Source organism: Vidua chalybeata, chromosome 2 (genome assembly GCF_026979565.1).
Source record: "Vidua chalybeata isolate OUT-0048 chromosome 2, bVidCha1 merged haplotype, whole genome shotgun sequence".
NCBI lineage: Eukaryota > Metazoa > Chordata > Aves > Passeriformes > Viduidae > Vidua > Vidua chalybeata.
Genome location: NC_071531.1, coordinates 50,853,222 through 50,879,583, shown reverse-complemented (window position 1 = coordinate 50,879,583; position 26,362 = coordinate 50,853,222). Strand labels below are relative to the sequence as shown.

Genomic DNA, 26,362 nt, shown 5'->3' with positions numbered 1-26,362 from the left:
TGAAGTGTATCTGAATTATGCTGAACTATAAGAAATAAATGACAGGAAAAATAATCTACTTAGTTGGAATAAGTGTGATACAATACTTTGTATAAAAATAAAAAAACATTCAGGATAGAAATCCCCGAATTATTATTATGTTAAATTTTTAACAGACACCACTTGAAAAATGTAAGTTATTCACTAAATAAACCAAAATATACAAAGAAAAACAAAGGAGGTTAACATTTCATACAACTCTTAATTTTATTTATTTAATCTTGTCTCAGTCACCTATAATATTCAAATGTTACACAATTACCACAGTACAAAGCTCTGAAACTAAATTCAAAAAGCTGATATCTAGCCAAGACAGCATCAATCAAACCTCCTATCAAAAGAAATCAATTGCTCAGAGGTACAATGAATAAGAAAAAAGAGAATAGCAGGAATGAATTACGCAGTGGGAAGGGCAAAGAGTGGTCAAGAATAAGTCATCCCAAATCACAATGACTTTTACAGTATTGTAGGGGTTTACAGTACTTTAGATACCAAACCCTCTGTAACTCTGTAGCAGCAGATTTCAAGCGTAAATACTGCCATGTCTGCCAGAACAGTGACAGGAGGGGACAGGATCCCCAAATAAAGTTAAGCATAGATAAACCCCCCCCACATACAGTAAATGCCAGCACATTCTGTTTAGTATATTTACCTTTTAAAAATGAGACTATAAGCATGGAATGAGGTCAGAAAAGGATTTTCTTTTCTTTAAAGCATGACACATATAATACATAACCCAGATAATCTTCTCACAGACATTTGAGAATTGACCATAAAGTGAATAAGCCTTGCAGCACAGCAGAAGTGAATAGCTCGTTGTTCTCCAGAAGTACAAATGAGAGGCAGGTTCTCCATCAGCTGCAGCTTTCAGGTCAAGGAGTTCTGTTCAGGGTCAAACTGTGACAGGTTAAGTTTGGTGAAGGACAGAGACAGATATCATAGTTCTTAACTTTAGCAATGTCCCTAGAACAGAAATTATAACATCTTATTAGGTATCTGAGATACTTTCTCTCTCAAAGTGGGATACCCAGAGCAGCTAAAAGTGGCTAAGTGAGTAACACCAGTGACACAGGTTAGCTAAAGTCCCATGCCTTCTTTAAGTTGATGTGTCTCCCTGAGACTTTGGAACAGCACTTTGCCACCTAAGAATCCACACCACAAAAATTATTTTTGAAAGAAAACCCCTCAATACTTTCCCCCCCAAAGAATATAATAATGTTTTAATTTCCAATTAAAAGAAAAAGATATCACTGTGTAGCTACAGACATAGCAGTCTTGTCAAACCTACTTTTCACAGTGAAGCACTGCAGCCAGTTTGGGTGTATCTATACAGCAAATAAAAAAGGACCAGGAACCAGCCTTTGGCTTGTTGCCACAAGGCCATCTGACTGACAGATTTTATACTTCTTAGGACTAGTCTCCTATAGAGAGATTTACCCTGCAGGCAGCATAAGAAGAGTATCAACTAAGAGTTAAGCAGTGTGGACAGTAAGGATTCAGTGCTGAAGTCTGCTCTGCTGTTGTCTTTTATTTAGAGAATTTTCCCCCCACTACTCTGGGGAAGGAGTATTGTTTTCTCTCCCTAAGAAATTATGAAAGAAAAAAGCAACATTTGTAAAAAAGGATTACAGAATATATTACACTAGTTGACAGAAACTGGGAAAAAATATGCTTTTGGGACATACACTTTTTTACATTTCTGTCATAGAAGCTTCAGTCTTGAAAGCTAAATACATGTTGGAAGAAATTACTCTTGTTTTAACCTGTTTATAAGACATGCCTTACTGTGACGAGGTGAATTCAAGATTTGTTGGGCCAGAAAGAAGAACAAGCTGGGAATATGGCTTTCCAGTCTGGTGATGCTGGCTGCTTAGTGATTCCAGGTTCTGCTCCCCAAAAATATCTGGCATTTTGGAATATAAGCCAATGATTTTTGAATGCAAAACTCGGCAATGTGATTGCAAGGAGGAACCAGAAACACAGGACTCTCCTTCTAAAGTAGGTGCCCTAAACATTTACATTCAGTGGAGATGTCCATAAACTGCTACTGTCCTAGTGACTACAACCTTCTTCCAGGAGGATATGATGGAACAGGGACTGCCTGTGTGGATGTTCTAGCCAGTAGACATGTGAAAAAAAAAAAAAAAAAACAAAAAAAAAACCCCCAAACATTATTTTTCAGGGAGAAAGACAAAAATTTCCCTTGTATTTTATAGGCAACTTGATAGTGCTGGAATGAAATCAGTAAGAAAAGCCACTGCATGAAGCCCCAGTGAAGCCTAAACAGAGAAAGGCTCAATTTCCAAAATGAAAAGGAGTTTTAGGCAAGAACTAGGGCATCTAGTGTGCCTCCTGCTGTTCTTGGAAAGTGACAAATCAAGGTACCCAGTGAGCAACAAATATTTCCAAGGATGCTGTTTTGATCTAGTTTCCTTCTGAGTCTTAGATTAGGTATCTAAATCTATTCTTGGAAACAGTACTGCTCTAAAGGTATAGTCAACCAGGGTGAAACATGTCTGTGCATTTGCAGTGGCACACACATATCTGCATTCTTCTGGAATCTCTGTTATCAGCTTAGGCAAAATCATTGAGCAAATCGCATTAATGTTGTCCCCTATCATTATCTAGTTTAGGTGTTATGACTACATATCACCACTGAGAGGACAGAAAAAAAGTGAAGATTTGGCAGGCTGGGATGGTAGGCAGGCTTTCTTGAATTTAGATGCTAGTCACTGTGACTGAGTAACCTGAATAATGTCTAGCTTAATTCATCATTTACAAAATGGGGAATTGATATCAAGATCTGCAAAGAGGGGTGGAGATATATGCTGACGAAGCAGATGAAAAGAACTAAATTCTTGCCAAATACTATTACAATTTCATGAATGGCAGCTAGATGCTGACCATCACCCACCTGCTTCTTGTAGCCTTTTCTTCACCAGTCCAGAGGACCATAGTTTCTGATGAATTTCATCTAGCTTTTGATCCTGTTTTGAATCAAGTTTCAGGCTCTGAATCAGAAACCTAAAAATTATACCAGGCCAAATACCTTTCTACCATGCTATTCCTCTAGCAGATGAGACATCTTCTTCATCAGTGAAAAGTATTGTCCATCTTAGCAGAGAGATATTGAGTTTAGTCATGAGGATGCCAGGCCAACTGTGTCAGTGCTAAACAGACAAAGAGGTACGAAAAAGTGTGTCATCTTTGTGTACTCAAGTAAGTTGAACTGTAGACCCTGAATTTCTAATTAGCTCTTAAAAGTTTGTTGCCATTTTTACTTTGATGTTCTGTCTAAATGCACCATCACACAAGCAAAGAAATAAATACTGAAGGCATTTAAATGACTGCAGAACAGTAAAGGGTAAAACCCCACAACAACCAGGGAATTCAAAACTTTGTTTTGTCTGCTTCTTGGAATGGACCTGAATAAGTACTATGTTAAAAGCAGTATTTCCAACAATGTTATGCATGTGAAGACTGCTTAGATTGCAGTAAGACATGGCCACAGTTGTAAAAATGGTGCTTTAACTATCCCCGAATTTAATGTACAGAGTATTGGCAATGTACATATTCTTGGCAAATTCCTTCATAAGGTTAGGACTGAGGTGAGTACATATGTTAATGCTCACCAGATCCTTCATACAGATAATCTCTACTGGTACTTCCCTGAATATGACCTTATTACTGATTTTGTATCCTTCTGAGTAATGCAAGTGTGCTATGCAAAGATATAGTATAGGCTTAAAATCATATTTGTACTTTTGCTTGAGGATTTTTATTTTGTTCAGCATAAAACACTATCTTGAATCCTGAAAAGGGCTTGTTACATGATTCTACATTGTACCACAGAATTGTACCACTTTTAAAATAGGATAATTTTATTTTGCCCTTCTGGTAAATGGCTTTGGGGTTTGCAAAAGAAATAGGGGCCTGCATGAAGTCATAGTAATTATATCTTTTACTCTGCCTCTATTTAAGCACACAATATATACGTATATAAATAAAATGGAATGTAAATTTGGCCTTTAAGTCCTGGCCCTGGCATGTTGTATTACTTATTTTATGTCAGTCCTGTGTAATATGATACAGATCTGCATTCTCGTATCACTTGTTTGGTCAGAACCAGTGTTTGTTTTACCATCTTACAAAAGCAATAACTCTTACAGCTGTCCAGACAGATACAAATCTCACCTGAAACATTCAGAATGAATCCTAAGATGGTTTGCTGGCAGCCAGAGGGGAAACTGCAGTGCTCTTGCTCCTTTCTTCTACTGTGGCCTGAACACTGAGAAAAACAATATTTACAATCGAGTGAGTTTCCAAACTGCCCAACTTTTCAGATGTGTGTTTTTTATATGTTAAATATGGTTCAGAAGATTAAAGTCTTCATTTTAGGCAAAGAAAGGAAATAATGTTTCCTGTCCCATTTGCCAAGCTAAGTGAACAACTGTTCCAGCACAATTAGAATTGTTAATTGATTTGAAAACATAGGGCTTTGAAGGTGGAAAACTGCTGACATTATTTCAATGGGGAAATGCACTCCTGAGAGAGAGCACTGCAGTACAATTTCTCTCCTTGTTTTGTTGAATATACATCTATAAAAACACTGTGAATCATGCAGTAAAAGCTGCTGTGCTGATATCATAAATCTCTGATAATAAAAATTTCATTGTTGAAACAATAAAATAGACTTTTATTATAACACAGAGTATCCACCTAAACATTGTCCTTTTAGCTTCTTTGAGTTAAATGTATGCACAGTTTTACAGTCTATAAACAGATCTGGAATAAAAGTTAATAAATGTCAAAATTTGCATTTCAAAAAATTCTTGCTGCATTTTAGGGAAGATCAATCTATGAACCTTTCAACATTATGTCAAATGAAATGCTAATTGTACCTTTAGGAATTTCAGAGACAGTGACAAGAAACTAAATGCTCTGTTCCTTTGCATCAGCAAGTCGAGGATAATTGTATATCTACTCTTGTGAACTTCTAAGAAAAAAAAGAGAAATGCTAAGGAAAAAGGATTTTCTATTCTTTAACTCAGGAGGGTAAACTCCTTCAGCCATCCTTCATCAATCTACTTTCAAATAAATTGTGTTAACATGTTGACAATGGACAAATCACACAGAGCTACATTTATTCATTTTATAATAGGTTTGTCAAATGAACTTCAACTAGAGATTTAAGAGTGAGAAATATTTCCATCCAGGAACAACTGACTTTTCCTATCCAAGTTTCTAGAACAGTTCTCAGCACAAATTTCTTTTTTTGGGAACAACGATCTTTCTCATCCCTCCTCAAATACTAGTAAAGTACTACTTCTTCTTATGGTGAAAACACTAAATACATAAAGGAGACATGTAAGAGGCTTTTTATGTCCTCTCTGGACAAATGTGTAATGTATCCCTTGCTTTGTTTAGGAATCAATCTTGGCCGTTTACCTCTGAGCAGTACAAATTGTATGCCATAGTGGTAAGTGCAAGAACACACTCATGCAATAAGGAAAACTAGCTGCAAAGTAGCACCTTATTCAGGTTTGCAGTGTTTTCCCTGGTATTATCCTATCCTTGCTATATTGAATATATTTCCTAAAGCTACACAGAGACTGTTGAAATGTTCACTTACTGTGTGAAAATTGAGAGACAGAATAAACCTGGGGAAATGTTTATGCTCGTGTTAACATATTCAGTCAGCTTTATCCTGCTCAGGCCTGAACTAGGCATCTTCTAACTCTTTAAATGCTTTTACAGCAAACAGTTTTTGGTTTCCAAAACAGAGACCAGCCTCGTCATGCCTTTCTGGCTTATGGTCTATAGGCCCACATTTGTGCATTTCAGGTTGTTCACTGTAAAAACATTCCAAACTATATTTCAGTTAGGAGTTATATAACTCAGATGTACTTCAGAACTAGAATTCATATTGGAGAATATACTTCTATTTGTGTTGCTGCTATATATCTGAAAAGGAAACTTCAGATCCTACAGTCAGGTATTTGAGACAAATGCTGTTTTCACTAAAGTCAAAGATAATTTTGTCTTAAGTGTGAATAGGAATTAGGTGGAACTACTTTTATTTATAGGTCCACAAGAATACGTAATGGCTGACATATTTTTAATTTACACTAAATAAATATGAAATTATGTATTCAGAAGGGATATATTTGAGTAATTTCAGCCCTTTGTTTCTCTCACTTCTACCACACAAGCTACTTAATGGTTCAAATTTGATATCTGTCAATTTTTTTTCAAGAAAGCTAAACTCTATGCCATCTCTATGCCATATAATAGCTAAATAATCAGAAAATGTGGTAGACATGGATCTTTCTTACCTAGCACTTTTTTTAAGCAACTATTTCAAAATGCATGATTCCTCTGTTTTTCAGTAAAACTAATCCCTGACCCTGTTTTCTAATAAAATGGTATTCAGCTTCATAGTCACCATAGATATATTGGAACAAGAAGCAGTACACATTAAAATAAAAGAACATAAGAAAAATATTTTTGAAAAGTGGCATAATCTGCATAATTTATTACATACTTCATGCAATGAATAACTATTCCATGTAACAAACAGCACTGTGCTACAACTTTTTGGAATAAGTGTATTTCAGCAAGTGAATCAAACTTTTAACTGTAATTCCAATCAAATTGAAGACAATTCACTGGGGCCCTTTCTTCACCAGTATATCTTTCACAACTATAAAAATTGCAATTAGGTGGATACTTTTTTTTTCTTTTGTGCACATATGAAGTGAAATGAAAATAAAGAGCAGATAGGAAACAGATAGAACTTTCTTAACCACAATGTTCATCTCTCTTTTTTTTTTTTTAAGAGTCAAAACTGCAGGCTAATAAAGACCATTTAAAATAAAAGGGACCATTACTCCTCAGTTTTATATGGGCTTACATGCTTTCATTGTGCAAAGTGTGTTATTAATTTAACATGCCAGATTCATAGGTTTCTGCAATATCAGGTTTGATGTATTCATTATCGGCACTCAGTACATTAATTCACGCTGAAGTCCGGTAAATCAAAATTATACCATCTGGCTTCCTGTTCTTAATGATGAATTTGATGTAGGGGTGATTAAGATTGTTAGGCTTTTGAATTTTAATGTAAAAATTAGGGGATTAAAAAGGCATTTAGAAATGACCAATAGTTAGAATAAACTTACTGACAGGATCTAATTTGTGTACTTGCTAGTAAAGCTCCATTTTAATTAGCAGCCACAGTCTTTCAGCACAAGCTCAAAGAGACAGAAGTTTAGTGATTAAGAAGATGAAGCTGTTAAATTGATAAATTGACCTTGAAATACTTGTAACTGTGGGGGATGGCCTAGTAGTTGTATGGTTGGTATGTTGTGCTACCACACGGGGGAAAGGGTTCCATGATTGACCCTGTAATTCTGCCTTTTTAGATGATTGACCATCTGGGGATGGGACAAATCACAGAGGTGACCCCCTCAGTGTCTAAATTCAATTGCTCAATTTGTAAGCAAACAAATTCCATTATTATTCAGCACATGCTGGCAGATAGCCTGAAATACCACCTCAGTTCTTCAACATCTTACTCACTACCTTTGCCAGAGAGAGGTGCTAAAACAAGGTGGAAAAGATAATGGGGTTGAAACAACATCATAAGGTGAATGATGACCTGTCAGCTTCCATTGAGAGCAGAACAGTCAGGGACAAATTTGGCTCCCACTTGTCAAATGTTCTTGACAGTGTCCAAGCAGTCAAATCTTTGACAAGACAATTCCATTGTATCTATGATATTTTATTAATCTAAAACAAAGACATTGCATACTGTTGCAGCAAAATTACTGGAAATCTTTAACAAGGCAGATAAAATATGTAAGAGCTATAACATGCAAGGGGAAGATAGCTCTGCTTAGGGTGTTTGAGCTTGTTAGAGCTGCATGAGATCATGTGGAATCATACTAGGGTCAACAAGCTAAGGCAACACAAATTCACACACATAGTATAATTGAAATAACAATAATAATAATAATGATAAAAGCTATTGCTCCCATGCTTTGACAAAGTTCCAGTTATTTGTACCATCTCAGAGAAATGTGATAATATGTTAGATCTCACCTTTCCATTAAAATTCCTAAAGGTAGTCACTAATATTGGTACACTGTGGCAGGTATAACTTACAAGAGAAAACGAGTACATTTGTACATATCAACAGTTTGAAGGATTCTTATTCCTCAGCAAGTCACGGAATATTTTAAGTCTTATATTTTAGAAGAAATCGAATCTTGACTAACCACTGCAATTTATGTCATTTAAAATAAGATATATTTGAATAAGTATATTTTTCATGCCCTAAAAAGACTGATGTCTTCTTTTATAAGCTCATCCTGTGACACACTTGAGTAGGTAGGTATATTGATTTTTTTCTTTTTCTGATGGCAATGAAGTGTAAATGGAAAATATCAGACTTGGCAATCACTTAAACCATGTGAAAATTTCAGAGTGAAGGCTATTAGAGTCACTTTGTGATCTCCCTAGATGACCAAGGAAAAAAACATTTCTACATTTCTTCAGATCCTTTGTGTGACAGCTAAGGAGAATAACATTTTTTCTAATATGCCAGTTTTAGTCTCTAGTTGAGAATAACCTCAGTGCTTTCTTATGTCACTAGCTGAGAGAAGATGAAAGACCCAGCCTTGTGTAAATGGCTTTGTCTAACCATCAGTCTTTAGCTCTGCATGGCAGCTGTACTATTGACATTAGCTTGTGCACTGGGTGAAATTGAAGTGAGTTAAATGTGACCTTGGCTTAGTTGTTGAAGTAGAAATGAACTCTACTGGGAGTGAAAAAAAATAAGACCAGTTTCTCTAACTTCATTTTTTCTTTAATGAGTTTAACAGCACTCTTAGGATTTGATACGTTTTATAAAAAAGCTTTTATTTCCTTTTCTATTATACAGTGAGTAATCACCATTAGTAAGGTTAGCTTGCCCTTTCTGTATAAAATCCTGATTTTAGGTGTTTATATCCCAATTACTATAAAAAGCAGATCTCTCTCAGAAAAAATCCAGTCTTTTCTTTATGCTGTCTGCTGTACCATTTCACAAAAACCTGTTACTGCACTTATTATAGTTGAACACTAAAAAAAATGCCAAATGTTCAGTGTTTCTAGTGACTTTGCATTGTCTTTAGGTCAAATTGAATTTTACTGTACCACTTGCTAGTAAATCATGTGCTCAATATAAGAAATATGCAGATAAGTGATGATGGTTTGGAGTCAACCAAGGATTTTCATCTTGTTTGTATTCTGCATTTTTTAATGTGTACAACATGTATGAGATATCTGAGGATGGTCACAAGAATCAGGAACAACTAGTTACACTGTCTACATCCAGATCTTCAGTGTATTATGTATAGGGTTTCAACTGGGGAAAATAGAATCATAGAATAATTTGGGTTGGAAGAGATTTTAAATATCATCTTGTTCCAGTCTCCCTGCCATGGGTATGGATGCCAGCCACTAGATCATGTTTACCTGGGCCCTGCCCAATTAGGCCTTGTACGCTTCCGGGATAAGGCATCCACAAATTCCCTGGGCAACCTGTTCCTGTGCCTCATCACCCTTACCTGAGTTTTCTCCTAACATATAAATAAAATCTCTCTTCTTTTAGCTGAAAACTATTCCACCATGTCTGATCACTATCTGCCCACGTAAAAAGCCTACCTCCTCTTTTATCAGCCCACTTTAAGTGCTGGAACACCACAATGAGATCTTCCCAGAATTTTATCTTCTCCCTGCTAAACAACCAGAGTTCTCTGAGCCTGTCTGTGGAAGAGATGGTCTAGTACTGTTTGTGACCATCCTCTGTACGCACCTAAACAGATCCATGTCTTGTGCTGAGGACCTCAGAGCTGGAAGCAGTACTCTTGGTAGGGTCCCAAGAAGTCAGAGTAGAGGGCAAGAATCACACATTGCTATCTTTTCATCAACATCTCTGCAGGGCTGTTGTCAATGTACTCATGTCTGGGATTGCCCCAACCCTGATGCAGCACCTTGCACTCAAACTTTTTGAACCTTGTTAGGTTCTTTTGGACCCACTTTTCAAGTTTGTCCAGGTTGCTTTAGATGGTATACATTCCTTCTGTTGTGTCAACTACATCACTCAGCTTCATGGTGTTTACAAATTTGCTGAGGGTGCACTTGATCTTGTTTTCTCAGTCATTGACAAAGATTTTAAATAGCAACGATGCCAAGACAGAGCCCTGAGGTACACCATTTGTCACTGGCCTCCTCCAATACATAGAGCCATTGAGCAGATCTCTCTAGATGTGTCCATCTAGCCATTTCCTTATCTACCAAACAGTCTGCCCTTCAAACCCATGTCTCTCCAATTTAGAGCTAAGGATGTTGTGTGGGACTGTGTTAAATTTGTTAAATTTCTTACAGAAACCTAAGTAGATGCCAACAGTCAGTCTTCCCTTGCTGACCATTGCAGTCACTCTGTCATAGAGGGCTACCCGACTGACCAGGCACAATCTACCCTTTGTGAAGCCGTGTTGGTTGTCTTGGGTCACATCCTTGCCTTTATGTGCCCTAACACAGCTTCCATTGTTAGGAGACCATATTCCATGGTCTTCCCAGGAACAGAAGTAAGGTGCATTGCTCTGTAGTTCCCTGGTTTTACTTTCTCCCCTTTTTTAAAATAGGTGTGATCAAGACATTGAGGTTTTCACCTGACCACAATGACTTTTCAAATAGGATGGAGAGTGACTTTCAATCACATGAGTCAGTTCCCTCAGGACCATGGGATCATCAGGGGCCAGAGCCTTGTGCCAATTGAGTTTAATCAGGTGGCCTCAAACCTCCTCTTTTATTGTAGTAGGAGGGACTTGGCTCCTCAACTCCCAACCTGGAGGTTTAGAGACTTGAGACATGGGAAGCCTGACAGCTTTTGAAGGCTGAGATGAATAACTTGCAGAGTACCTTGGTTTTCTCCATATCTGTTGTCACTAGGGATGTACAGTGATGGATGCATTGGATACTTGCACCAGTCCACAAGACAATCTCAGTGATATCAAACAGAAGTGTAAACCTTGCATTCACTGTTGGAGTAATAAACTAGACATATTTCATAGCAAAGGATTTCAGAGTAAGCTGCATAGCTTACCAAGAAGAGGAAGAGGAACTGTTCTGAGGTTCTGTGATCCCAGGACCATTACAAGAGAAAGGAGGCAAGAAATTTTGAGAGGAAAAACAGTCACAGAGAAACAAATCTTACCCTGCCTTTAGAGAGACACATTTCTTGCCTGCTATTGAGACATCTCAGATCTGCTGCTCAGACTGAAGGCAGAGTACCTGGAATAACCTAGTCCTGGATTCAGCAGTCTCAAAACTGACCATAACTCTGGAGGGAGAACAATTTGTTCTTGGTAGGAGACCTACACCAAAAAATGCAATACATCCTTCCATAAGGATGGACGCAACCATTTATCAAAAGGCTATCCATTTCTTCTGGCCGTTGGGGCAAGCATTTTTTTCCTGGAAGGTGAACTTCAGTGAACTTACATTCACAGAATTGAATAGTATAATATGATAAACTATGTGAGGTATTTGTTAAAGTAATCAGAATGTTAACTAAAACCAAGTGAAAGCAATTTGGTTTATGTCAGATTTTTTTTTTAATATATATTCAGAAGCCTGTTAATTGCAATGAAATCTCTCCCAGGAATTTAGTCCTTATCAAAATTTCCTTATTCAACATTTTCAACTCTTTACTTGTGGGTGTTGTGTCCAACAAAACATTTTCCTGGTTCCATTTCTACATCAGTCAAATAATTCCCACTCGATTACATTTCCAAAGTCCTCTTATGTGGCCCTAGTTTCAGTTTCTTACAATTTACTGCTTATAAGCAATAGGTCAAAGGTTTACGTGATATATTCCACTATACCTAGATTTTCTGTATTGCTGTTTGAAAATTGAAAACCTTTCCTTTCATCTTCAGTGTCTTTCTCTTATATTTTTCTGAATTATGTCATAACCATATATCTGTCCTTGGTCTTAGCCTTTCCAACTGCTCTTTATTTTAGTGTCCACCTCATTCATTTTGACTTATTTTCCAGTTTTGTGCAGTCATCAAATTTCAGCCTGTTACTGCACATTCTGTGTTTCAGGTTACTTTTATATAAGGTGAATAAAATCTGTCTTAATAGTGATACTTTGGCCTTATACTTGTCTGATACTTTCCTCATTCACAACTGTTAGAACTTATAACTACTCTTTATAATATATATGTCAATCCTCAGGACATTAATGTAACATACTCCCAGTACCATAGATCACCAGGCCTGCAGCAAACTTCTCTTGAGTTCTCTGAAAAAAAACTTTGCAATGAACTCTAGAGAAAATTTTTCCATAGCCTTTGTCAGTGTTAATCCATTTGAATTTCTTTAAAACCTTTTTTGCAAACTAAGCAAAGTATCTCAATTCTCTAGTTGTCATAGTTTCTTTTTGTTGAATTTAATTAAGTTCATAAACCTTCTGGATTAGAGGATTATATCACAGGAAAATCCTTTGATAAAATCAGGGATGAGTGGAAACTTCAGTGAGCTGGTATTTTCAGAGGGTTAAAAATCATATGCAGGGCCAGATTTATGTTTTTTAAAAAAAATCTGTCAAGGAACAGAAGTTGTGGGCTGGAAACTGCAGCCATTTCAAGCATCCCGTAGGTGTGCAGTGCAGGGCTAGGATATTCTGGACTGCAGAGAAGATGCCTGACAGTGTCAGATTCAGCCTTAAAAAAACACATGGTCAGAAGCAGAGACACAGATAACTCCCAGGAATATCAAAAGCATCTCGAGCATATGGAACAGAAAATATATGGCTGTGTGTATTAGTGAGCATTTTCTTAGTATCTCCAAATGAGTATACATTTCCATAACTCACTGAAGGACATGGCAAATCACAGAATCACAAAGTTGTAGAATAAGCTGAGTTGGAAGGGACCCACAATGATCATTGAGTCCAACTCCTGGCCCTACACAAGACCACAGTCAAGAGTCACACCATGTACCTGGGAGCATTGTCCAAACTCTCGTGAAATCTGTCTGGCTTGGTGCTGTGACTACTTCTCTTGAGGACCATCTTCCAGTGTCCAACCACCCTCTGGGTGAAGAATTTTTTTCTAATATCCAATCTAAACCTCCCCTGACACAACTTCAGGCCATTCCCTCAGGTCCTGTCACTGTTATCCAGAGAGAAGAGATCAGTGCCTGCCCCTCCTCTTCCCCTCGTGAGGAAGTTGTAACTGCAGTGAGGTCACCCCTCAGGTCTCCTCTTCTCCAGGCTGAACAGACCAAGCGACCTCAGCTGCTCCTCATGTGGCTTCCCCTCAAGGCCCTTCACCATCCTGGTGGCCCTCCTTTGGACACTCTCTAAAGCCTTATGTCTTCTTTGTATTGTAGTGCCCAAAACTGCCCCCAGCACTCGAGGTGAGGTCACCCCAGTGCAGAGCAGAGCAGGACAATCCCCTCCCTTGCCTGGCTGGTGATGCTGTGCCTGATGCACCCCAGGACACAGTTGGTCCTCCTGGCTTCCAGGGCACTGCTGACTTATGTTCAGCTTGCCACTGACCAGGAACCTCCAGGTCCCTTTCTGTGGTGCTGCTTTCCAGCGTCCCATTCCGAAGTCTATCCATACATCCAGGGTTGCACTATCCCAGGTGCAGGATCCAGCACTTGCCCTTGTTGAACTTCATGTGGTTGGTGATTGCCCAATCCTCTGATTTGTCAAAGTCTCTCTGCAGGATCTACCTGCCTTCAAGGGAGCTAGCAACTCCTTCCAGTCTTGCAAATGAACCAATTCATGATAGAATACAATTATAGACCAGACCAAGTTTGGAAGAACCTTGAAACGTCATCTGGTTCAATATTTCATGGGAAAGGGAGCCTAGATGACATTACTTTGTATCCTCTCTAATTGCACTTCCAGGAGTGAGGACTTCACTTCCACTGACTGATTCTTCTCAGGATATAAAATTTTTTTCTTGTATCAAGAGCAAACCTCTCCTAACAAAACATGAATCTGTTGCCTCTCATCTTCTCCATGTGGTTCTTTGCGAAGGGAGAGTCTCCACCTTCTTTGCACCTGCCCTTTAAGTGTTAGAATACTGTAAAAAGGTATTGAGGTAAGACTGTACTGAGTCTTCTCTTCACCAAGGAGAAAAGACTGGATGCCTTCAGTCTTTTCTCCTTGGTGAAGAGAAGACTCAGTATGAATGCCTTCAGTCTTTCCTCATAGGACAGGTATTCCAGTCCTTTGATCATCTTTGTGGCCTTTCTTTGGGTCAACTTCTTTCTGGAATTGTGGGGACCCAGTCCTACCACAGCCATAAAATCACAAACAAATGGTGGTAGTTCTTCAGAATGGAAAGTGTAAGGCTTAAAATTTACTCTTGTTCATTTTTTTCCTTTTTCCTTTTTCTCTCAGAGTACATGATCCAATGCTTTAAATGTCTTCTTATTGCTAGAATTGTATGGCAAAGTTTCCAGTATTCACATACATTACTAGTGATCACCCATCATTTTACAGAGTTTTATTTACTAACAAAGAAAGAGTACCAAAAGTAAGAAACACAGAACTTAAAAGTATTTATAGATAAACAATGATTCATATGGTTTTAAGATAGAAATGAACTTCTAAGTAATTCTGAAATTCACATGCAGGGCCTTATACAGCTTTTGAAAATACACGTAATTAATTTACATCTTTATCTTTTAAAGTATTTGGTTCACCTTTAATGTTAGAAGTCAAGCTTTCTAGATTTTAGCTAGATCACTTCTTAAATATGTGCTACTTTGCCCTTTTCAATTCCAAAGGGATTATAAATAAACTTGCTAAAGGTTTGCCTATCTCTTTTGGGACGCTTCATCAAAGGTGTACCTTCTGGTCCTTTAGTTTTGTCAGTCTTTAAATGTTCTAATTTCTAGGTCACCTCTTCTGGCACGATCCTGAGTTTCTTCAGTATGCTTTCCACCTCTGCTGTTAAATTTATGTCTGTTTCTGGCATCTGTTCCCAATCCTCCTTTGTGAACACTGAGGCTCAGAATTCATTAAAATTTTTAGCAATGCTTACCTAGGCTGTCAATAAATTACTTTCACTGTCTTTTTGAGGCCTTATTGTGTCTTTCAGTGATGTCTTACTCTTATTAGTCAGTTTATCCTAACTTTTTTCCTGATTTCTCCTTTCTCTTACAACAATGTAACTCAGAAGTCACCGTGTAGAAAATTATTATTATAGGAATCTTTTAACATCTGTTTGATCTTACTCCTCCTTTTTCCTCCATATTGTTCCTCCATATTTTGTGTTCATTTTGACATTTTTCCACATCTCCCAACCTGCTGTAAACAAGTGAATTGCCTTTAGGCAGATCACTTTTCTAATACTACCCAAAGACGTTACGCCTTCCAAAGATATAGTAGATTGGATTCTAATATACTCTGTACTTAGTCAATTATTTTAATTAATGTAAATGAAATGCAAAGAACCATAGAAAAAGCTATTGAAGCACTCGCATTGCCTGAGTATCAACATTTATCAGACAGAGATCAAATCCATTGTATCAATGAAGCTGTTCTAGGCTGGTGTCCATTTTCTTCCTCTCAGTGTTGAGATTTTTGAGGGAAAATACCTGCATCAAAAATAAATTCAAAAGTTTGGTGTTTAAAGTAGAAACCTAGAGTCAACTGAAAACTGAATGCAGATATTGCCAACTAGTAACAGCTGCAAATCAATTTAATTATGGTTATCTATACAAGGATTTTGCATAATGCGAACTAAATGTTAAAGATACCATTAATGTTTGTATAATATCAATAAAATCAGTACAGGTCCTTGCATGGATGCTTTTATGCCTGTTTAAAAATGCTGCAGATCAATTAAGATTGTACCAATGCATTTGTATAACTATTTTAAAATTGTCTAAGGAGCACCTAAAAAGATGTGGGTATTTGTACCTTCCATTTTGAGGCCACCTATAATTCTAATCACAGTTGTACACCACAGTCATTAACCTATTTGAGACCCTGATAAATTCAGAGCTATAACAATTATTACTATTGATACTATCTTTGCTGTGCATCTTTGCATACACACATCTTTAAAAAAAAACATGAAGCCTCATTTTATTTTCAAAAATTTTCATATTTACCTGTTTTTCCCTCCAAATATAGGGAATTTTTCCTTCCTTCTCCCCTCTACCTGGCATTTTGTTGTCTATTTTGTTGTTTGCTATTATTGTCACTTTGTCCACCCATCTGCTTCTTCAGGCTATTTCTTTCCTCATTTTTGACAGTGCCTGTATAATGTTTCTCACACATCTGGTTTCTCCCCTATATACTGGCTTAAGCCCTCCCTCATGTTTCTGTGTATCCTCTTAGCATCTGGTAGATCACTGCCTGTTTGAGGAGCTGCCTATTCAGAAAGCAACTTTCTGCTGCAATGTTGTGAAACTCCAGGTAGGCTGGGGTGAAGCTACAGTAGAAAATAATTATTATTCAGTGACTGATGCAAAAGTTCTGTACATAATGAAAGAGCCTATTGTTATGCATGTACTCATGAGGATAGTTTGAGGGTTTCTGAAGAAACCGTTGGTTTAAATATTTCAGTTAAAATCTCATTCTTAATGTTACATCAGTATAACTCTTTATTTAATAAAAAAAGGAGTAAGCTTTGAGAGTACAATTTTTTACAATTATCCTTCTTATTTGTTCACAGCACTCCAAGAATGCTTTTATTTACATACTTTCAGAAACCCAACCACCTAGGGCTAGCTAATAGGGAAATAAGGTTATGCAGCCTTATTCAGACTAACACATCTGCCTTGTGCTCTTTCCCCTTAGTATTTTTTCCTCCACAAACAACATTTCTTCTTTCTATTTCTTGAACTCATAGATGCTTCTTGTTCTTCCCCCATCACTGTCCCTATACAACCATTCAGTTACTCTGTGCTGCCAGATTTGTGCAATTTTTCTTATTGGTGGAGCGCTGGTGTGAACCATACTGGTTCACATTTATTACTAATACACATTATATTTTTATATTTTTGCGTGGCTTCAAGAGTTTTCTTATGTCTTACAGGAAAATACTTGCCACATATAGTACAGAAGTGAACTCCACACCAAATCAAGTGGAAGAGCCTTGCAGAGCCCAGTTTGCAGGAAGGGAGTCAGACAATCTTTCAGCCATACTCATACTCTCCCCCTGCTCCATGCACGAACAACCATGCAGGGTCTGAATTTCTATTTGCCTGCAGACACATTGCTTGTCTCGTGGCTTTGGTGGCTCAGCTTTCCTTTGATTCAGACCCATATTTTTTCCTCATTTCTTGCTCCTGGGAAGAACATTGATGCCTATCGGGGGAATCACCCTGTGTTAGTCACTGTTTGTCTGACATTAAAATCACCGACAGTTTAGAAGACTTGTTTGTCTTTCTTAAAATAACTGTTTATCTCATCATAAGTGCTACCTTGGTCCAATAGTGCAGGCACATCAGCTCCAAATTCCATCTGTGTGACCACCCTTGTCAGGTCTACACACTTCCTGCTCTATACAGAGTGGAGTAAGCACAAAAATTGATTAATTCAGTGTTTGGTTTCCCTTTTGTAGTCATGCACACCATCCAGTCTGGGACATATAAAGGAATAGTCTTCAAATTTTTCCTAATTTGTATATTTAATCTACTTTTTCCTTCTTTAATAGGATGAAACATCCCTGTTCAGGTATTTTTTGTGTTCTGCTATTATACCAGTGTTTTGTCCATTACTGTATAATTATTTTCATTTCATGATGGTACCTAAGTAATTTATCTCTGGTATAGAAACCTGTCAGTAATTTTTTTTAATTCTAAGTATTGTACATGCATTGAATTTCTCTTATCTGTCATGGCAGTAATGTCTTAAAAAATTCCATATGGTATATAAGTCTGACCTCTCTAGCCCAAGTCCACACTGATTATCACTGTTTCAAGGAGAAGTCTTTCATTAAAAAAAAAAAAAAAAAAACAACCCAGAAGGTGGCTTTGAATATTTTAATTAAACAAATTAGTTAAATTCTATTTTCTGAGGTTGCCTCTCTTTCCTTTTTAATAATTAATAGTTTTAGAACTCTTTACTTATGTCTCTAAGGATTAGAAAATCTTCTTTAGGAAATTTTTGGAAATCTCTTTGGAAAGAAAGAAAAAGTGATTTTTCTGTGATAACTGTGACAAATTTAGTTGGACAGAGCATCTAAAAATATTTCACTAGTGTTATGTAAATAGCAAATGCGGTTGGAAATAATTTGATGCAAACTTGAGTTCATGCCTCTATATCAGGAAAGACATGAAGTAACACCAGGATTTTTCTTGCTTCTCCATGCTCTTGAGCTATTCCCCATGGAAAGAACTTACAGGAAATACATTGCATCAGCAGCACCTGCATTTGTAAAAATGAAAATACTTTGTCCATAGGTAGGGTCTTACAGTATACCCTGAAACTGGCAAATTCTTTTTGCCCAATTTTGATAGATTAATACCTTCACTGTATCTTGACTGCTTATGTGCTTTATCTAGGCTTTTTTTGGCCGGTAACATCAAAAATGTGCAGTCCACTGATGTGGCACACACTTGATCTGCTATGGATGCGTAAAACATCTCAGCTATGTTTATTCTGTTGCTACTCAGAACCAGCTGAATGCTTCTGAAGGCAGTGGGAGTAAGTCTGACACATGTGAAAGGAATCAGACCCATCATCAGCTATTCTGCTGAATATTCTGTTGAACTGTTGCAAATGACATCCAGAGCTGAACTGAAGACAGCCACATTTTATAGTGAAATAATATTGTGTTTCTGAGTGGGGCATGCTCCTTATGTCCAAATGCCAGAACTGTTACTGAGAAAGGTTTCTTGATGTGGAAGGAAGGACGAGGTGATTGGAGGGAACAAGGAGAACAATATAACACAATTGTAAGGAGAGACAGAAGAGCATATTGGGGTAAATTTGTAGCCAAAAGGTGTCATGATGAAGAGTAGAGAAACAAAAATAATTTGCATTTTGTGCAGCACCTTTTAGTCAAGAATATCAACATACTTTGTAGCTTAGCTTAATTCTGTCTGTTGCTATAAATAATTACTAGTAACCCATCCTAAGATGGTTACTTATGGCATGTGGAAAACAGTAAGTGACTTCCCTAAAGAGTAAGTCCACAAGAAAGTTGAACACTCTGTTCTGACTCCTTCTGACTTAGCCAATAAAATATGTTCCTCTGAAGGACATGGAAACATAAAGCAATAAAAAAATGGAAGAAACAAAATGATGCAATGATTCTGGAATACAGCCTTCACCCTTGACTTTCATGAAAGCTTGTGTTTGTTCTGTCTCTGTTGCTCTTACAGCACAGCTGTAACTCCCAGCACTACTGGGATTTGACTTCTAAGGTTGCCTTTGATATTACACTCGGGAATAGGGTGACTAGAGGAACAGACAAGGAAGACAATTATTTCTAGCTTGCATTCTTGCTTTTCTAGTACAATAACTATCCATGAGAAAGTAATTTAATGTTAATGGTCAGGTCTTTGAATTACAACTCAAAATCATGGTTATCAACGGGACCATGGCAGAATACATGCAACATATAGACCTCCAGAAAAGTATTTATGTTCACTAGGAATCTTGTTTCTGTTCACTGGAAATCCAGAGGCAGAACTTACTTCAGACAAGCAGTGTCACTGTCTTTGCTTTCAAGAAGTTAAGGACAACATATTTTTCTTTCTGGATACAACTGGTAGCAGGTGCGATTTCACCTTATCATCAAGTGGCTACAGGATTTACCAGGAAGGCAACAGTCTTCACATTGCTTCAGTTTGAGGAGGTTCAGAATAATGATACCAGGATCGTTATTTTGCCTTGTAAAATTTTGAAACTGGCAGTTTCAAAGAAATCAAGAAAAATGCATTCTTCTCACCTGCTCCCAAAAAGATTTCTTTCTTTGTGAGGGAACTGTCACACAAACAAGCAGTAGACTGAAGCCTGACTGGACAAGGAAAAGAACAGGAAGCTGGAGGAGTGACAAAATGTCCTGAGGTAGATCTGCTACTTATGGAAACATTTATTTTATCATTTGCCAAAACACCTCAGGAGTCCTCCTTCTTCCTCTCCATCTAATTCTTTTCCCTGTCCCATGACTACTTCAAGAGTTTCTTGCTTCCACAGTTCAGTGAAATGCTGAGTCTGCTGGCTTTGTTTGAGAGGAAAGAAATTCTGATGGGGACTGGGAACAGACATTTTTGAATGGCTGTAGGAGTACGAGCCTGTTACACAAAAACAAAAGCGTAACTTGATTAACATTTAACAAGCTCAGTTCAAAGATGTATCACCCACTTTTCCCAGAAAGAGGCCTGACCAGGAGGTCTGAGACTGCTGTGGGTGGGAATGTTCCCTGCCTTCTAGTTCCCTGCTTTTCTTTGGCGTTGCAAATCACAGTAACTGAAATAGAGAGATGTACATAAAAAACCCAAAACAAAACATGTTTGTGAACGTCTCTGTCATTAATGGCAGAGAGCCATTTATACATCAAGTAACTCATGATTATGAGAGTCTGCAGTGTCAGTGTCAGAGTAATGATCTAATCAATGCACTGCCTTAAAATATGTGCATATGGGGGATTCTTTGATTTCTTGTGAACCAACGAACCTCAGGGCCTTGCTGCTCTTGGGTATAAGTTGTTCATAATTTTGTTCTAAGATAACATCATTTTTCATATTTCCAGGGAAGTCGTGTTCCCTGGATTACAGTGTATTTTGGAACCACATATGGTTCCTGGTATCTTTTTCTGTCTCTGTGCACAGAAAAGCATTCACTGAAAGGTATGAAATCTAGCCTAGATCCACACTTATGTCAGTAGGTAAGAGTGTTATATTACTACCAAATGTAATTTTTGGTTTTGTCTGGATGGAGCACTTTGGCCCATCCAGAACTCTGCCTCAAAAATTGCTGGTAAAGGTATTGGGGAATAAAACTTAAAGGAAGAAAAAGAAAATTAGAAAATGTCTCAATCAGCATCTGGATGCTTTCACATGCAGTTCAAGGCATTTATCTATTTAATATGATATACCTCAAACTGGACATATATCTATCTATTGGGCTTTTTATAGGAAAAAACAGCAGAATCTGTAGGAGACAGATTAAAATGATAGCTTGAAAAGCATGCTGCCATAACAACAAAGAACAGAAAACAACACTTCTGCAGTGATGTACAGATAAAAGAAGGGCGACGGGGTGTCAATGTGAACTGATAAATTTTGTTCCAAAAATAAAAGCAAATGGTAAAAATCTGAACTAATTTGCATAAAAGTAAAAAATTGACTTTAATTGGTGGAATTTTTCTGAATGCAACAGAAATTAAAATCTGTATTAATGGTTTCTTCCTGTAATCAGACCTAATTTAACTGTAGGAAATACAAGGGACTTAAATATGACCAAAAATTACACAGTGCAGTAAACTTTAGTAGTGAAAGAGTAGAGCAACCTGACTAGCATTTCTATCTCTGCTGCTCTGGCTTTGATGAGTATTAGAGAAATAACAATCTCAAGCCTTAGTTCCAGTGAGGATAGTGTGTATGAAATCTGACTTGCCACATCTTACAGAAAATTTTCTGCATGGTGACCTTTTGCCAAAACAAATTGTATGAAGTTGCTAGCGTTTGCAGGTAGTTGGCAGTTTGCTGTCCAAAGCAAATAAAAGAAACTCAATGTGCAGTGACAGTTATGAAAACTGTTGTGTCTAAACAAACTAACCAGAACACAGTTCCTGAGAGACGCAGTGCCTTATAAATTATTTGTCTACGGAGTAAGCTTAAGGAAAGAAGCATTGCATAACTCAGCCATAAAAATGGAAGAATCCGTGCTTAAATATGACTGCATACTTCTCCTAAATACGCCTTGAAAAAACCATATATTTATATAAATACACATGTATATAGTAATGACTTACGCAACATTGTTTTTTCTTGTGGAGATGATACCATGGACAAAATAATGTCCCTGGTTCAGACAAAGTAACATTTCACATTAACAAGGACAAGATTTTTTTGAAATTTTTGATGGGTTTTAGTGCTTTTGGGTAGAACTAGTATTTTAATTAAAAAGAATGATATATTGTACTGGCATAAGTCCCAGTAAGACCTAAGTGACTTATAGACCATTTACTAGTATAACAAGCGAAGATCTCCCCAATATCCCATTTATTTTCAGCAAAAAGCTTACAATGGGTTCTCAGTATTTTACTTTTCCCAAAAGTCCATCCTTAATTTTTCATAAAGAAGCAACAAGGTATAGCAATTGGATATAAATCAGTATTTCCCACTATATGCCCAACTTCAAATGCTGGTGCTCAGTCTTAAGTGTGTCATCCAGACTCCATTTACAATTTTAAACTTCTTTCAGCTTGTGGCTTTCACAGATTTTCCAAAAGCAGTATGAATCCTCCTGTCAGTATTTCTGCTGGCAATAGTCTTGAGGTTTTTATTTGCCTTTCCCAGATCAAAACCTAAGAGCCACCTATTTCTTCAGTAGTTTGTGAAGGGTTACTTCTACACACTACTAGAGGATAATTCATCCAACCTCTTTTAGACACCCATCGTAGGCTGAGATGAATAACTCTCCAAAGACACCTATAATTTTCACTGTAATGAATATAATTTTCAATGTAATGGTAGATGAGTTTACTAGTAAATGTATATGAAGAAAAAAATCCCACCAGGAGCATCAAAACCATAAAAAGGTTCCAGATGATTTTTTTAAGTACCCAGTGTTTTAAGTTGCTAAATTTACTCATTAAATAGTCTTATCTGACATTATTCATTGTTTATTCTGGTTACCATTAGAGTAAAACATGATCATAACCATAAGAACAGGTATGTTTATAGTAAGAGATTCAGACTATAGCACCATGCCAACAGACCTTACCCCTAGAAAAATGATACATGATCTCATTTCAAACACCTTAAAAAAAAAATCAGAATACTGTTGTAGGGAGCTGCAAAAAAGATTTAACATTATTTTGGGTACTTTGAACTGAGACACACCCATATATCCATGCTATGCCATTCAGGCACACCAGCCTGCTTGAGAAGAACCAGAAGTGGGGATGTCAGGCAATTTGCAATACTTGCCAAAGAATCCCTCCTGGCCTTTCTTTTTCAGAAATACAGATGCATCTCCCATTGGCCATCCCAGGTTTTGAATATTCTGTGGTGGAGGAAGGTCAGGAGCTTTGAAGATTCCTATCCCACTGGGAAGGCTGTCGAACTATCCAGAAAAAATTTTCAAATAAAATTCAGGACTAGATTAACCAACTAATTAACCAATTTTATTTTCAAATAAAATTCAGGACTAGATTTAATTTTTGAAAATTAAAAATTTTCAAATAAAATTCAGGACTAGATTAACTAGTTCCCCCAGGAAAAGTGGGACTGCACTTTTAGGAATATTTCTGAAATCCCAGTTGTTAGGTTTCTGCTCAAGAAGTGACAGCTTGTGGGATGAACCACCATTTTGCATTTAGGGAAATATGAGAAAGACATTATGTTTATAATAGGGACCCTTACAGATATGTATAGGATGCTGCTTGCCAGAAAAGGGGTTTGTTAAATAGCTCCAGAATGGCCACATTCAGATACTAAGGCGACTTCTTTCTTTGAAATCCAGGCTGTTGCTTTCATTTTTCCCCCACATTTTTCTACTGAACTTCTAACACAGTATTTTAGTAAGAAGATGATTCCTACTACACAAAGCCCAAGGATATCCAGGGCTTATATAATGCAAGAGAAATAATAGAGCTGAAACTAATGGAGAACTGAGGTAAGCAATGCTAGATTTTATCTAACTATCTTGTAGCCTCATCAAAATGAATTTTCAAGCTTTAAATCTTTAAGAAAAAAAAAGAAAAAAGAAAAACTAAAACAAAAAACAACCCTGTAGGGAGAAATCAGTTTGAATCGTTTTTGTTTCTGTTAAACAGAAAAGAACCAGATATCCATATGACTTCAAAGTGTCACTCAAAGATTGGTGGAAAAACCCTTCAGTCTGATTCCCTAATGTCAGAGAAAAGCTGTTTCAATTGTTTTTCTGTGGGGAAAAGGGTGTCAGTAACCAGTTAGGTTGATCATAGCTGGTTATATCTTATATCAGGAGTTATTATATTTATCCATTGTCAATTTTTCTAATTTGAAGAAAATTATTTGACTTCAGTGGATCACTACAAACTTCTTGAACTCCACACTTTTTTTTTGCTGTGTGTGTATGTGTCTCTTATTTATTTATGTTTAGCACTAGCAGTTTCCACTAATCAGCTGCAGAATGCAAACAGAATTCCAGCTGGCCTTGGCAAGAGACTCTGCTGGGAAGTAACCCCAGACAGCTTCACTGTGGCAATTAGGCACTCATTCATTAGTAGTGTGAAAATATAAAGGCTGCTGGAGGAAAACAGACATATATAACATCCAAACTCTTGAAGGAAGGATATTAGCACTAATTTCACAGATTCCATTGCCCCAAATCAATTTATTTCAACCCTGCAAGAAGGTGCCTTGAACTGCAAACAGTGGTTTGTGAAATTTATTTTCTTTCTTCCTAATGAAAAAATTCACCAAATAACCCTAAGGAGCAAACAAGGCCTACACTTCTGGTCTATACACAGTCTTCTTCATAATTTCCATGGACATTTTATGATGGGAATTAATCCAATATCATAGGCACCCTGGACCAGCTGCTGCTGCAAATTGCTCATGCTGTGATTCAGAATTAAGCTACAACTTGGAGAAATTTGCAATTTTTGGAGCCACTTGTGTGTACAGCTCTAAGGTTAACTAACTCTCTAAGCCTATGTAGGAGAAAATAATTTACAGAGGACTGAGGGATAAGGTATAACTGAGGTGCTGGAGTGAATCAGTGTCACTGAGTGCAATTTTGCTGTCAGCCATCGTTCAATACAGCGTCTGACCATATTCTTAAGAAGAGTGTGATGGTAACCAAATGGGTTGCGTTTGTAATCACTTTAATACTTTGACTTAGAAGACTATTAATCTTGTAGACTTTAAAGAGAAGTTAAATGCAACTACTGCCAAATGTTCAACCACTGAAGACATTCATGCATTCAGATGTTTTCTAGCAGGGAACTTATATCTATTCTAAGGGAAGGCAGTGAAAGGAATCCTACCAAGGTTGAACTATTTTCCACTGCATCCATTACTGATAGAAAATAGCAGAAGGGCAACTAAGACCTGGTTAAGGCCCTTTTTTTATCTGAAAACCATCTTGCAGTGGTATGAAATACCTTAAAGTAACTTGTGGTTACACTAGCTGGCATGTAGAGCCAACAACCCATTAGCCAGATGAAAATTGCTGCAATGTGACAGATGTTTGACTCCATTTCTGCCTGGAGGCTGGTGTAAACCAGTAACATTAGTCTTTGCCAGCTGGATAATATTCCTACACTAGATATTATTTCTTGCTCAGGTAATTCAGTGACTGTCCATTCTTTGTTAGAAATGAAGGAAAAGAATCAGTCCAGGCAAAAGGTAATTAATCTTATTAAAACATACCAAAACAACTGGAACTCATTACACTAAAACAAGGTTTAGCTTCTGGTCTCAGTTTAATTCCTTGAAGATAAATGTCCAGAAGTTAGCACTTTTATCCCTGTGGCACATTTATTAAAACTCTTAAAAGAGAATCAACAATTGACAATCAGCAAAAAGTCCAAATAACTAATTTGAACCATGCAGAAGTATTCTAGGTAACAACTAATGAATCTGACAAGGTAGGGTATAGAAAACTGTGATAAAGTGTATTCATTCTATATTAAACAACCAGTCCACTCAGTAAGAATTATTTGGGAATATTTCTTAAGTCAAATATACTTTACTTGAAATAGCAAAATAAAACTAATAACATACAAATGTTTTTATTTACACATATAAATTTTCTGAGCAAATTCCTATATTAATATCTTACACCTTGGTCTTTTGGTGGTCAATTACCTTTGGTAGTTACATTAAAAAGTAGTAGTTACATTATTTTTCACTATAGCCACCCACTTCTCTATACAAAACCAGTAACTATTATTTAACATAGTTGTCAAACTCTGCCTTTAGTATCTGGCTAGTACCTTATTTATATCACAAACACAGCCAAGCAACTCAGTTAAAACAAAATGTCAGATTTTTTTTTCACTGAATTCTGCTGTAACACACCAACAGAAAAAAAACTTCTCTACCCTCCACAGAAACCATCTAGATTAAATGC

General features: G+C 37.0%; 2 long non-coding RNA genes across 3 annotated transcripts; one reads left to right on the top strand and one right to left on the bottom strand.

Annotated features, from left to right (window-relative positions):
- Positions 1-1,824: 1,824 nt before the first annotated feature.
- On the bottom strand, positions 1,825-5,030 carry LOC128784096 (uncharacterized). Its single transcript, XR_008429358.1, has 4 exons — positions 4,941-5,030; positions 4,234-4,327; positions 2,954-3,209; positions 1,825-1,942 (listed from the first exon to the last, which is right to left on the bottom strand). It is a non-coding gene; the product is annotated as an uncharacterized LOC128784096 (long non-coding RNA).
- A 5,571-nt stretch (positions 5,031-10,601) lies between these two features.
- LOC128784166 (uncharacterized) lies at positions 10,602-17,564 on the top strand. Of its 2 annotated transcripts, none has more exons than XR_008429388.1 (3): positions 10,602-10,673; positions 16,460-16,537; positions 17,160-17,564. It is a non-coding gene; the product is annotated as an uncharacterized LOC128784166 (long non-coding RNA). The 2 variants fall into 2 exon arrangements; XR_008429389.1 differs by having other exon boundaries at positions 10,622-10,678.
- Positions 17,565-26,362: the final 8,798 nt, after the last annotated feature.